The 13489-nt window shown below is 36.2% G+C and overlaps 1 protein-coding gene across 12 annotated transcripts in view; it reads right to left on the bottom strand.

Moving 5' to 3' along the window:
- The window catches only part of zeb2a (zinc finger E-box binding homeobox 2a), a 271323-nt gene extending 271150 nt beyond the window's left edge, over positions 1-173 (bottom strand). For all 12 annotated transcript variants that reach the window (XM_073911414.1, XM_073911424.1, XM_073911411.1 and 9 more), the window contains exon 1: positions 96-173. The gene's annotated coding sequence lies outside the window, so the exon portion shown is untranslated. The remainder of the gene's footprint in view (positions 1-95) is intronic.
- Between the last annotated feature and the right edge of the window lie 13316 nt (positions 174-13489).

The raw sequence follows: 13489 nt of genomic DNA, 5'->3' as shown, positions 1-13489 counted from the left end.
ATGTTTCGTCAGGTACATCTGTTTATCAGACAGAATACGGGTTAGCCTACAATAAGCGCAATTAAATTCGATGAATTTACATTACCATAACTTACCTGACTAATAAATTTATATTCCTTTCCTCTCATTACATCTTGGGAAAGATTGGCAAACCGCGACCGCGGGCTTCGACCAAGTGTGCCGCAAGCCTGCGTTTGAGTGAAGGTCTCGGCCGTTAGATCGCCCCCTGGGGGCTGGCTGCAGTACAAGTCATAAAGCCCGCCTCCTCCGTGTTAAAGAAGGAGACTTGAGCCCAAATAAAAAAATTAATTACACTTGCAATAAAATGTCCCGAAAGATGGTTCTGGTCGATTAAGGCACTGATTATTGTGCTGAAATAGGTGCAGATCCTCATTTTTGTAAACAGTTTGTTTTTAGCAGTAATTTAATGCTGGGCGTGTCATCGTGATTGACAGCTGTGATTGACAGTTTCTCAAAGCGCGGCGTCTGAGCTTCGGCAGAAGACTGAAGTGTTATTACTCGATTTCTGTGATATTTTACTATGACAAATGAGTTCAGCAGTAAACTACAGTTTCTGACATACATGATCTGGTGGAACACTGTTTATTCGCTAAGGTCAGAGCTTTTTTCGGGCTTTATTAGTTTGCTAATACACGCCTAGCCACCCAGATAGCAAAATACACTGGGGCCAGTTCTTGCCTGCCGGAGACTTACCCCTCAGACTGACTACCTCTGCTGGACCTACTCCGGATGCCTGGACTCACTGCCCGATTCCAGCCTGAGTCAATTGAGCCAGATGCGGCGGCCGAGCGAGCAGGCGCTGCCGCATGCGAGCCGGAATCAGCCCGCGACGCCGCGACTAGGTTATGCGCTGATGCCCGGAGCTGGCGCGATTGAATCTTCATTATATAAAACCCTCACATTTGTTAACGTTATTACACCCATTTTTGTTGATATAACAACAAACGCATGCTACTATGTGAACGCAAAGTGTATCACTGAGTTTAACCTTTGAATAAAGATGCAAACAGCATAGCAATTATTTAAATAAAGGACAAAATAAATAACAATAAACCTGTATCGATTGCACAAGTATTAAATAATAATAATAATAAATACGAAAATGACAATAAAACTGCACAATAAAATAAACCCATTTAAGTACTGGGTATACAGGAGATCGTTAGCAGTAATTCTCTTTGTGTTTAAATAATAATCTCCACGTTGATCTCCTGTAAGGTTATTTGAACTTGCTTTACAGGACGTCTCTGCATTTTAAGTTTTGGCATGTTATTAAGTGATCTACTGAATTTGCTGTTATAAATCATTATAAGGTTCTTGAAATCGAATCTTATATAACCTAATAGAGCTGTAAATGTTAGATATTATTTATTTACATCATTTACTGTTGGCGTTTTATTTGAACACTCCAGCTAACATTAAAAAGAATGTAAATTCCTCGTTGCCAGATATAATGAAGGCATCGAATAAACCAAATGAAAACGGAGGCAAAAAAATTAAATAAATAAACAATTCAAGCGAAAATGAATAAACAATATACTAGTGATGTTACAGCAGATAGACGTTGTATTAATAGTGCAAAGTTTTTTTGCACAAATTGACAAATTGCAGGGTTGGGATGTGTAAATATCCTGTTGATATTTAGTAATCTTGCTGTATTTATCTTCTAAACGCACGATTGTTCCCGCATGGTAAATCGTTATGGTGTGTAGGCTATATTTTGGGTTCTGTTGATGGCTAATTAAAAATAAAAACCTTTCTAAAAATGTATGTGTTGTTTATATGTTATTGTTCATATTTTACAAGTGTTATTTCTACCCCTATGAAGATAACAAATACCAACAACAAATATAACAATAAGATAATATATTATTTGTGCTCATATTCAGGCTAGAGTGTATAAAAGATCGTTTATTTCTGCAGTCCACCATGTATTGCTTTTATTAAAGTTTAACAGCTTACATCACACCGTTTTTAAACCGTATATTATTGTGTTTTTTTAATGTAAGTGCTTCTATTTACATCAGTGAGCGTTTGTTATAGTGCAGACACCGGCAGACACAGTGAGAAGTTTGGGGGGCGTGGTTGATTTTACATAAAGCGTTTGGTTGGAAGCTCGACTCCGCTCATTATCGCGGCTCCTCCTCTGGCTCCATCAGACAGTCCTTCTGCGCATGTCTGGCTCCAATTTCAGCAGTCTTTTGCGACAGTTTGTGCCCGTCAAGCAGGCGTTTTGCCCTCAAGGCGTTCAATGGCAAAAGGGGCTGTCGCGTCGTCCATATTTTTTACAGTCATTGGCTTCGACGCACGCACATGCGCGCAGGAATTCTTTCTGGTGTAAAGGGCGTGGTCTGAAGATTAAAGGTAAATGACCCAACACAACACGAGGAAGGCTCGCTAATGTCATATGTCATTAAAAATAAAGTTAATTTTGCTTAAATATACTACATATGACCGCAGCAAAAGACAAACAATGGTCTAGTAATTGATGAGGTCACGAGTGTAATAAAAGCCATTGAACTCGGCTTATCCATTTAGAATTATACTAAACACATGACCCTACCATGACCCCTTAAAGAAATGCAAAAAAAATGTATAAGATCGTAAATTTAAAAGTTTTGAATAATTGTGAGGTAACATTTTCAAAGTATAGTTTCAACAATACTTTTTTTTTCTTTTTAAAGGCCAAAAAACCTTCAATCCTTTTTTTTCAACCAAAACTGTAAATAAGTTAACAAATAATACAAACACTAAAATGATGTAATAATTTATATAAAATGTTCTGTGTATCTGTATTTATTATGTTGCTAAAGCCTAAAAATATACTTTTAAATTTTATGACTAATCATGGATAAATGCACAGCTTTGCAGATTATACCTGCCTGCATACAAATTGGAGAAGACTATTGACCCATCAGCATTTAAATAGCCAATGCATTAATGCACTCTCACATTTACACACACACTCTCTCAAATACTATGCCCAATTTTGTTTACCCAATTCACCCAAAGCGCATGTCTTTGGACTATGGAGGAAAGCGGAGCATGCAGAGGAAACCCACGCCAACACAGGGAGAACCTACAAACTCAAACGCAGAAAACACAGAAATGCCAACTGACCCCGCCGGGACTCAAAATAGCGACCTTCTTGCTGTAAGGCAACAGTGATAACCACTGAGCCACCATGGGGCTGCATATAATGTATTTTATTTTAAATACATGCTGATTAAAACCATTCAATTTAAACAAATTACTTTATTATACAATTAATTCAAACTGACACCAGCAAGTGCTGCAGGTTTCTTTTAACAATGAGCATTTATCCCAACATAATTCTAGGGCATAATGTAATAACTCAGTTAAACTCTCACTTAAGTTAGATTTACAAGCATTATATTTTAAGAGTAAGTCAAATACAATACATGCTTTCATCCACTATTACTGATAGGAAGAAAAAACATGTAAATGCATCCTGTTTGGATGATTAATATGATGACACTGCAAGCCACTTAAACTTAAGTGAACCTTCTGAGGTCATGTGACAAACACGGTGTCTTGCTGGGACAGGGTTGAGAGAGTCACGACTTTTCACCCTAGTACATCGTTGTGTTGTCTGTCATATTGAACATGACTGAATGACTGCTATTTACATAGCCTTAGGGGCAGAATTGTGTGGCAGGGGCCAGATCACATGTGCAGGGACTGTTGAATCGAACGCCTGTTCTAAAGGGGGATTTCTGCCACTGTATTGAAACTCTTAAAAAACAACATCCATAAACTCATGCTTGTCTCTAAATAAAGACTGAAACTGTTATGTCAGTAGGCTTAGTGTAGGCCTACGGGATTGTTTTGTTTAGGAAAGAAGTCTCAGAGTATTTTAATAGAGAATTATGGATTTTGCACAAATGAAACTGTAAGGTGCATTAAATAGTCCCTCCGCCTCCCTTTTCCCCAGTTAATTAGCTATATATATATATATATATATATATATATATATATATATATATATATATATTAGAACTTTATTGTTGTTTGGAACCAATTTCTATGCTGAACCTTCTATATTATGAATGTAACATATCCCCATATTAAATAACAGTTGGTGCACAGGCAGTGTATTGACAGCGCACAGGCCAACACAACCTCAAATGTCACCTATAAGACCATAAGCCACTTTAGGGATTTGAGTGATGCGATAGCTCACATATCATAATCAAGCAGAGTCTGGATGTGATTACAAAAGAACCAAAGGCCTCAAGAAATCCTTCTGTCCTCTCAAAAACAAAAGGACTGCTTTTTCTCCCGCTAGCTGGCCACGTTCTGTTTCACGACAGAAACAACGCCTTTAATAGCCTTATCAGTCTGGTTGGAAAACACAGGCCCCCGATTCTCGCACCGTACATCAGAAATGTTGCCCTTCAAATGCTTAGAGAGTCTGGAGTTATTTAGCTCTGGTCCCCAATTCCAGGCCCGTGCCAAACCCCGAGTAGCATTGGAGGATTGTGTTTAAGAGCTGGCACAGGATAGCTCGGATACTTGTGTGCAAAGACACTGCCAGAAGGAGGGTGCCAAGAGGGCCCATCTCATCTCCAAGCTGTAAGCAACTGGAAAGTTTCAACCATTGTGGCATTACATTTTGTCTTGGACCGGGATATTTTGATGTTCTGCGTATTTTATTTCTTGCACCTGAATAAAATAAAATGTTCTGTTTAATAGATGTTGCAAATTGCTGCAGTACATACATATTTTATAGAATAAAAAACTTGGAGACCTGCAAAAGTGCCAGGCTATCATTAACAGGCAATCAAAGATGACACAATCGACCTCAATGCTCCGTTGCTGATTTCTACGGGAATATATCACTGCTTGATCTACGCGAGATTCATTACCTCCAATGTATATCAGATGGGGAGGAAATATAATCAGGATTCGCAGGCTGGAGCGCCGTGTCCCATCCAGCTTTGGGAGTCTTCGGAGGAATAAGTGGTGGCGATGCAAGGCTGTGAACCTCTCATTTGCAAGAGCACAGAAGTGTGTGGCTTAGGAAAATGGCTGTAATAGCAAACACATGTGCCATGTGTAACATGTTAGTGAAGTTGGGGGGTCTTTACAGAGTGGAAATCTTGATAGCTGCTGATAAGAGCCCATTCTTAATTTAGTTGACTGTACAGGAGGAAACTACACATATACAAGGACCAGACAGATGAAACGAGAGGCTTAAGTACAACAGCCTTGCTTTTGTAGAACAGTTCAATAAACTGTAAACCAGCTTATGGGTAAGACAGCAATGTAGACAATGACAGTAGCAGCTACTTTGGTTGCAACACCAAGGAGAATATAACCAATCTAAATAAAGTAACAGCTGAACAAAACACACACAGTAGAGATGTTTGGTTACTGAATGACTCAGTCTGAAGGATGTGAAAGATGGTTTGATGGTTGAATGATTCAATGGCTTACTTACACTTAATGGCCATTTTATTAGGTACACCTGTCTAACTACTGGTTAACGCAAATTTCTAATCAGCCAATCACGTGGCAGCAACTAAATGCATTTAGGCATGTAGACATGTTTAAGACGATCTGCTGCAGTTCAAACCAAGCATCAGAATGAGGAAGAAAGGTGATTTAAGTGATTTGAACGTAGCATGGTTGTTGGTGCCAGGCAGGCTGGTCTGAGTATTTCAGAAACTGCTAATCTACTGGGATTTTCATGCACAACCATCTCTAGGGTTTACAGAGAATAATCTGAAAAAGAGAAAATATCCAATAAGCGGCAGTTCTCTGGGCGCAAATGCCTTGTTGATGCCAGAGGTCAGAGGAGAATGGCTGAACTGGTTCCAGCTGATAGAAAGGCAAATCAAAATACTCAAATAAGCACTTGTCACAACTGAGGTATGCAGAAGAGCATCTCTGAATGCACAATACATCCAACATTAAGGCAGATGGGCTACAGCAGCAGAAGACCACACCAGGTCCCACCTCTATCAGCTAAGAACAGGAAATTGAGGCTACAATTTGCACAAGCTCAGCAAAATTGGACAATAGAAGATTGGAAAAATGTTGCTTAGTCTGATGAGTCTTGATTTCCGCTGTGACATTTGTTTGGTAGGGTTACAATTTGGCATCAACAGCATAAAAGCATGGATCTATCCTGCCTTGTATCAACGATTCAGGCTGGTGGTGTAATGGTGTGGGGAATATTTTCTTGGCACACTTTGGGCCCATTAATACCAACTGAGCATTGTGTCAATGCCACAGCCTACCTGAGTATTGTTGCTGACCATGTCCTTGCCTTTATGACCACAGTGTACCCATCTTATGATGGCTGCCTCCAGCAGTATAATGTGCAATGTCATAAAGCGTGAATCTTCTCAGACTGCGTTATTGAACAAGAAAATGAGTTCACTGTATAATGTATAAACAAAGTCATCTGTTTTTCTAAAGTATCTCTCATGTAAACCAATTATGTACATTATACAACTGGGTTGAACAATTTTTTATGTAAATATTTGAAAAGCATGTATGGTCTATTAGGTGATCATCCAGGCAGGAGATTATTTTGGAAAATATTCCCACCATTCAGGTCTGTTTTTATATCAAATGCTGGAACTAATATGATTATGAAAGCTATACTTAAATAAGTGAATCATTTACGGCATATTCTGATTTTCCAGGGTTACACAATCAAGAGGTAGTTGCCATTGTACAATGTAAGATAAGATTTCAAAAACAGTGAACAAAATTAGAGTAATAACTACTGGAAAGCCTGTTTGTGGTGCAGACCAAGGTAATATGACACCACGGTGGCCTTAAAAAAGGTTTTAACGCTTAGCTGGAGATAAAAAAATAAATAATAATCACTTTACATTTCCAAATATGTGAGAAAGGCGTATAAAATTGACCTCAATGTAAAAATCATTTGATGTGAAATTATTGGGAAATTATGCAACTTAAGTAATGGTTTGGGGCTAAACACAGGAATGTTTCACAGAAGTACACTTTTCGTAGAAATAATACAGTAGCTCTATTTGTTTAGTTTTTCCCCGTATTAAAGAAGCTATTTTATGTAATACTGCCCCCTTCTCTCTCACACACTCTCTGTTTTTCCATCAAATTAATTTGGTAATACTTTAACATATTCACTATAGAACAACTTTTGCCCAAAATATATACTTTAAAGTTATTAGGATATTGTAAAAGTTAAGCTTACATATGGGATAGTAATAGGGGATGGAAAATATTACCATGTAGAATGAGATATTAGTTCTTGCTAAAAAAAAAATAATAAACAATAAGCAACCTTATAAACAACTATAAAATGTGAGAATTAGGCCATGTAATGAAGCTTTAACATGATTTTATTCCATTTTATTGCATCTTTTAAATGATATGGGTTGTTACATAATGTTACAAAAGTTTTAAGTATGTTGACGAATGGCTACAATGGCTCGTTTATCTTAACATTTGTTTTAAAAATGCCACAAATTATAAAAATTATTTAAAATATTATGTTGATTCTATAATCCTTTGCACCTGCAAATATTTATTTAGGTGTGACTGAATAACTCAAATTTTTGTACTGTGTAACTTTTTTTTATTATTTTTTTTATTTTCATATTAATTCACAATCCATAATCAGCTGTCACTGAGAAAGTAAAAAAAAAAAAACTTGTAAATATAAGTAAATAAGAACCTCAATGTCACAGTCATCCTTTGAATTTCATTGTAACTACAGGCTTGCTGTTTATTGTCAGTTTCTCAGCAGCAGCAGCAGCTCTAAACTAACACAGCTCATTGTGTGTTCATCTACAAGTTGAAGCCTCCATTCTTCATAAAAAGAGAGAGGATGCCACAAGGACAGCAGCACGTTGGTTTGAACGGATTTGTGCTATTGCTAAGAGACCACTGGTCGAAGCCAAAACCCCTTCCTTCCTTCCGACCAGCCTTAGTAGAGAACAGCTTAAGCTGCAATGAATTAAGAAAATGAGAACCGGAAAATTGCACTTTTAATTTTCTGACCTTGTTCCATTTCCTGCGCTAATGTCCAAGCACTCTGGGAGCCACATCCCTCCTTTGTTTTTATGACTTTTATAGACAACGCTCCACCATGTAAACCCTATTTTCAATACAGAGCCTCACAATAAACATTTTTGTTTCAGTATGGATCAATGTGCCTTGGTTTCCTCTGATCACAGGGTTTCCAGTAGAGAAAGGATGAAGAAGTGGCTCAAATCAAATCTTTAGGGACATCATGGTGATTTTGGCAGATTTTTGAGCACCATAACAATGTCATTTTAATGTGGCAAAATATGGGCTATTATAGGCTGTTGTGAAACCCCATTGAGCTGTACAAAAAGTGAAAGGAAGTATGCCAGAGAGTTATACTTTGTTTTGATGGTCCCTTTCAGACATCCTGTTTGCTATACATGTTTACTGACTCTTACTGTTAAAGTAGAATAAGTTAACATCCACTTATAAAACGGCTTATATTGTCTGTCACAGGATTAACTGTTAATTTGATGTTTACAGATAATCAGTTCTTCTACATCAGTGACTATGTTTACATTATCAGTGTTTAAAACTGAATATAACATACACTGTAAAAAAAATCTGTTCTTTAAAATTTCCGTATTTTGTGATTCACAATTTTTTTCTTTTCATTTACAGTTGTGAAATGCATAATAGCAGTGGTTCCCAATCTTTTTTTGGGGGGGGCTTAGACCACTGTTTTTCCCCTAAAATATTGTAAGGCCCCCCTTAACATTTAATGATATAATCGCCCATATAAGTTTGCAGTTAGAATGACAAAAAAAAATGTTGTTTTCAAACAAACGGTATGTTTTTTTTTTACTATATCTAGATATGATTATGCACAAATAATAGCCTAATGTCAAATATATAAGCAAAACATCAGTAGGCCATTTATAAATGTAAAACGTACGCCTTTGGCCTTTAAATTTGCCCTATATTTACCTGTGACATGGCTGTGATGTCCCTCATCTCATTTTGGGTGGGTGTCAATTCTTTTGCTTTGCGCTCAAAAAATGCTCTGGGCTTGTTGCGGTATTGGAGATGAGTTGTCTACAAATGTCTGATTATTATGGACGACCTCATGCATACGTTAGCAAGAACTTTGGCTCATATCATACACTGTGGCTGGGTCAGGGACACCTTGCTTCGAAAAAATGGAAAAAACCATAGTTCAGGTAACTATCTTGGTATTTTCTGCTTTTTGTGTTTCCAGTATTGCTAGTGCTGCGACCCGAAATGTTTAGAGCTTCCTCAGCTACGTACAGTATAAATGGGTCATTAGTATTAGCTGCTGAAGGTGAATCAGTGAGACTCTATCTATTTGTGGAGGACGAATTACAAATTTGTCCATTTTTTGGTCAGCCAGAAGATAAAATGAACTAAGGCAACATGATTGTTCGCCTAATTGTCCACTGCTAAATAAATGTACAAATATGATGCAACCCCCCACAAAGCTCGCTGAGGCCCACTTGGTCCTCGGTTTCACATGATCACTGAGCAGTATAGAGCCCCCATTATTGTACTGGGGCGTTAGGACCCACACAGACCACCGATTGAGCGCCCCCGTTGGTCTCACTTACACCACTTCCAGCAACGACCTAGCTAACGACCTAACTTTCCCATGTGGTCTCCCATCCAATGCACTAACCGGGCACAGCCCTGCTTAGCTTTATTGGGCGACCATGTGAGAGTTGCAGAGAGCTAGCTGCCAGCAATTAAAATAATTCAATAAATATAATGTGTAAGAAATAATATATAGAGAAATAAGTCTGTATAACAGATACTGGCAGTTTATTACATTGTTTTGTACCGTAATACAGTATATAACACCGACTCAGACAAAGTATCACTTTAAACTAATAAAAATGTTAACATAAGTGACTTAACAAGGTTAAAAGTTGCTGGAGGAAAGATCAAGGTCTCAGAATGCAATGCAAATGCATAAATTAACAGGGAACATTAAAAATATAAAATAAAAACATGAATCACAAAATAGAGAATACTATTAAGAGTCTCAAAACATGCCACCAACACCCCCACCCTCAAAAACTTTTAAAGTTCATTCATTCATTTATTTACTTTTTAAAATCCACTTAAATACTTAAAATACATTTTCAAAATCAAAAGCATGTCAAGTTTATTATAGATCATTAAAAACCAGAGTTTTAAGTTGAATCAAGTGAAAATAGCACAATAGAAAGTTCTGTAAACTCAAAATATGATTGTATTAAGCTGAACTTAAATCATTAAACCAAGTGAGATGTAGTGGATTCTGCACAAGAATAAAATTGTGAGAGATGTGTTAATGCTTAATTTTCTGTTAATTTAAGATTTATATATTTGTAAGGTTTTGTAGGATTGCTATTGTAGTGCGGTACACTACTGAGGATGAGTTGGAAAAAAAAATTAATTGCTGGGATTAAAAAAAAGAATAAATATCTGCTGATAACTATGCTTACACATGAAATACCAACACAATCTCACGGCAATTTGTAACTTTTTCATTTAGTGGCTAATGCGTACAAATTCGCACAATCTAATTCGTACATTTTAGTACGACTTGCGTATCCCCCAATGACGGTTGGGTTTAGGGGTGGGGTTAGGTGCCACGCCTCCTTTTTAAAATCGTACATTTTCTTACGACTGAACTCAAACGAATTCGTACGAATTAGCCACTAAACTGCCAAAACATAAAATACTTACGTTTTCTCATGAGATCAGGCTGGAAATACTGTTCACGCAAACAACTTTTAGGTGCTGATTTCTTAGTGTGTGACGTTTTGAGACCTTTATCAATTCCACCCTCCCTGTTGCTACAACTTTCTGTCTATATTGTACAGCGATAATGAAGAAAATAATAATAATAATATTCAAGAAAATTTTTACCCAAACAATAAAAAACTAATAATGAAAAATAAAGTTTTTACTTTAATAAAGTTAGTCTACTTAAATAGTTTAATCTGTTCCTACAAATGTTGTGAAATGATTTGGTTTTCATGGCTGCATTTGTATCACAGTCCAGACAGACAGATATCGCTTAAAGGCAGCTTTAATTGACCATATTTCAGTGTCTCCCCAGTGCTGTTATTAGCAAGAACTTACAGTACTTGAATCACCATTAGTCAACAGCTGGCTTACAGCATTTAAACCAACCTAACAGAGATCTCATGAGAAAATAAAACTGTGTCAACAACAGCAGTCACATGCACTACTAAGCGACGACACTGGATGGCTGTGGGGTATGTGGAGGCCTTATTAATCACAATACTTCTCATCATAGCTTTACTTTTATAGTCCACCATTTTTTTGGTGCGTTCTTGTTTTGTTGAATCCTCCCTGGAAAAACAAGTTGCAGAACAATAACTTATTTGATTGCAGCGAGCGTGTTGATGTTAAGCTGGCTTTTTTATTAGCGGCGCGCTATTTAGTGTAGTGTGTGTGAAAAAGAAAGGGGGAATACTGCATAACTGTCTTGCGTTAGTCTTTGGATGTAAGCCACTCTGTTTTCGCTCCACGCCGAGATTCATCGCGCCCTCAAGGAGCCTTATTTAGAGTACAGATGCATCTCATCTGCTGGGTCTCAGAAGCCATGCCACATGGGAGGACACGAATTTGTTTTAAGTAGGAATTTAAGTACACACATAAAGAAAACACTCTCTTAGTGCCTTGGCCTTGCAACACAAACTTTACAGATTTAGCTGGAAAATAAAGTGCTGTCCCGTTTCAAGTCACGCACCGTTGCATGAAAAAAAAAGCACAAAAAAGTTGCATTTCAACACAGACAATGGCACATATGAGCGATTTTGGCAGTTCTGTATTGTTTGTGTCTGCGGAGTGAAGTCATTTATCTGAGATAACCTAAGGAGACCTCATTTGGTAGCGCTGATTGACCATTCAGTCTTATCACAGGCCTTTATGTTTTATCCCAGTTTAAGTATCACAAGTCATTGTCCTTGTCTGATTTAATTAGCGGCCACTTTATTTGTGAGTTAAATGGCCATCTCTTGCTCTTTTCAAATATGAAATGACATTGTGACAAGATGGAGATTTAAATCGGGCCTCTCATTGTGTCCTGCTCGTAGGGACGATGCAGAATAAATCTGAATAAATTAAGCAGATAAATGAATATTCATAATAATAAGTTAATCTTTCTACTCTGTGAGAGGTGAAATGATTGCAAATGACATATTGCAGATACCGACACAAGTTTGTATCTTTAAAAAAATATGGATTCATTTACTGCTGTATTTAAATAAGCTAGGATGTCAAAGCTTCAATATTTTTTCAATGTGGAACAACCCTTTAACCGCCTACTCTACCAAATGGTTGACCATGTTTTGACTGTTAAAGTCATTTAAAGAATTACTGTTTTAAATAATGGTTTACACCACACAGCATTTTTGGTTTCCAAAAAAATCAAACAAACATAATCATGTTGCACTTCTTCACTTGATTTTAGTTTTATTGTACAAAAGCAAACAAGAAAACGTGTTAAATGAGAATCTGATTTTTTATGGCATACTTCAAGATGATTTATTATTCAAAAATGTTTTATTTTGAATATTTTTTTAAAAAATTGGTTTTACACTTCACATTTTCAGATTGTATTAAGTCCAGTACTTTCATCATAAACCGACATATCAACCATTTAGTAGAGGTTGTTGTTATAGAAAAAAAATGCATTGTGTTAACTAGCAACAGTAGGAGTTAAGAAATGCAATGCAAGTATTTTTCTCTTGGTGGGGCAGTTAAAGAGTTGAAGATAAAGAAAATCTTATGTACACGTTCAATAAAAACATTCAGGAAAATTAATAACCAAACTAATTTTATTCATTCATTCATTTTATTGATTAATTAATTAATTAATTAATTCATTCATTCATTTATTTATTTAGTTGGTTATTTTTACCTAATTAAAATGTAATCCTTTTTAGCAGTCTTGTTCTTGTGCAAATTCTAACTGCAAGATGAAAAAAAGGTTAAAAAATGTATATAATAATAAGCACATATGAATAAATTATTTACCTTTTAAATATTTTTTAAATGTAAAAAAGAATCTATTTTCAACTAATGTCATTGCTATTTCATTATTGTTGAGTAAGTTTAGTTTGAATGTATTATCTTTTTTATATATAAATATTGTCTGTTTTGGTTATGCTTTTACATTATTATTATTGTTGTTATTATCTTTAGCTTCAGTTAACTAAAACTCAAATTATAATTTTACAATAGTTTACATTTTATTGTTATTTCATTTTGATTTTGGCATGTTGGTAAATTGTATTCAGACAATTTTTTCAGTTTTATTTAATTTCTTCAAAGGGCACCCCTTTTTTAAGATATAAGATAAGTCTTTTGACGTTCTCCAGAAAGTGTCTGTAAAGTTTCAGCTCAAAACACCCATCAGATTATTTATTATACCTATAGAATATTG

Source organism: Danio rerio, chromosome 9 (genome assembly GCF_049306965.1).
Source record: "Danio rerio strain Tuebingen ecotype United States chromosome 9, GRCz12tu, whole genome shotgun sequence".
NCBI lineage: Eukaryota > Metazoa > Chordata > Actinopteri > Cypriniformes > Danionidae > Danio > Danio rerio.
Note: the sequence above shows the minus strand (reverse complement) of the source record. Positions and strands in the feature narration are given on the sequence as shown.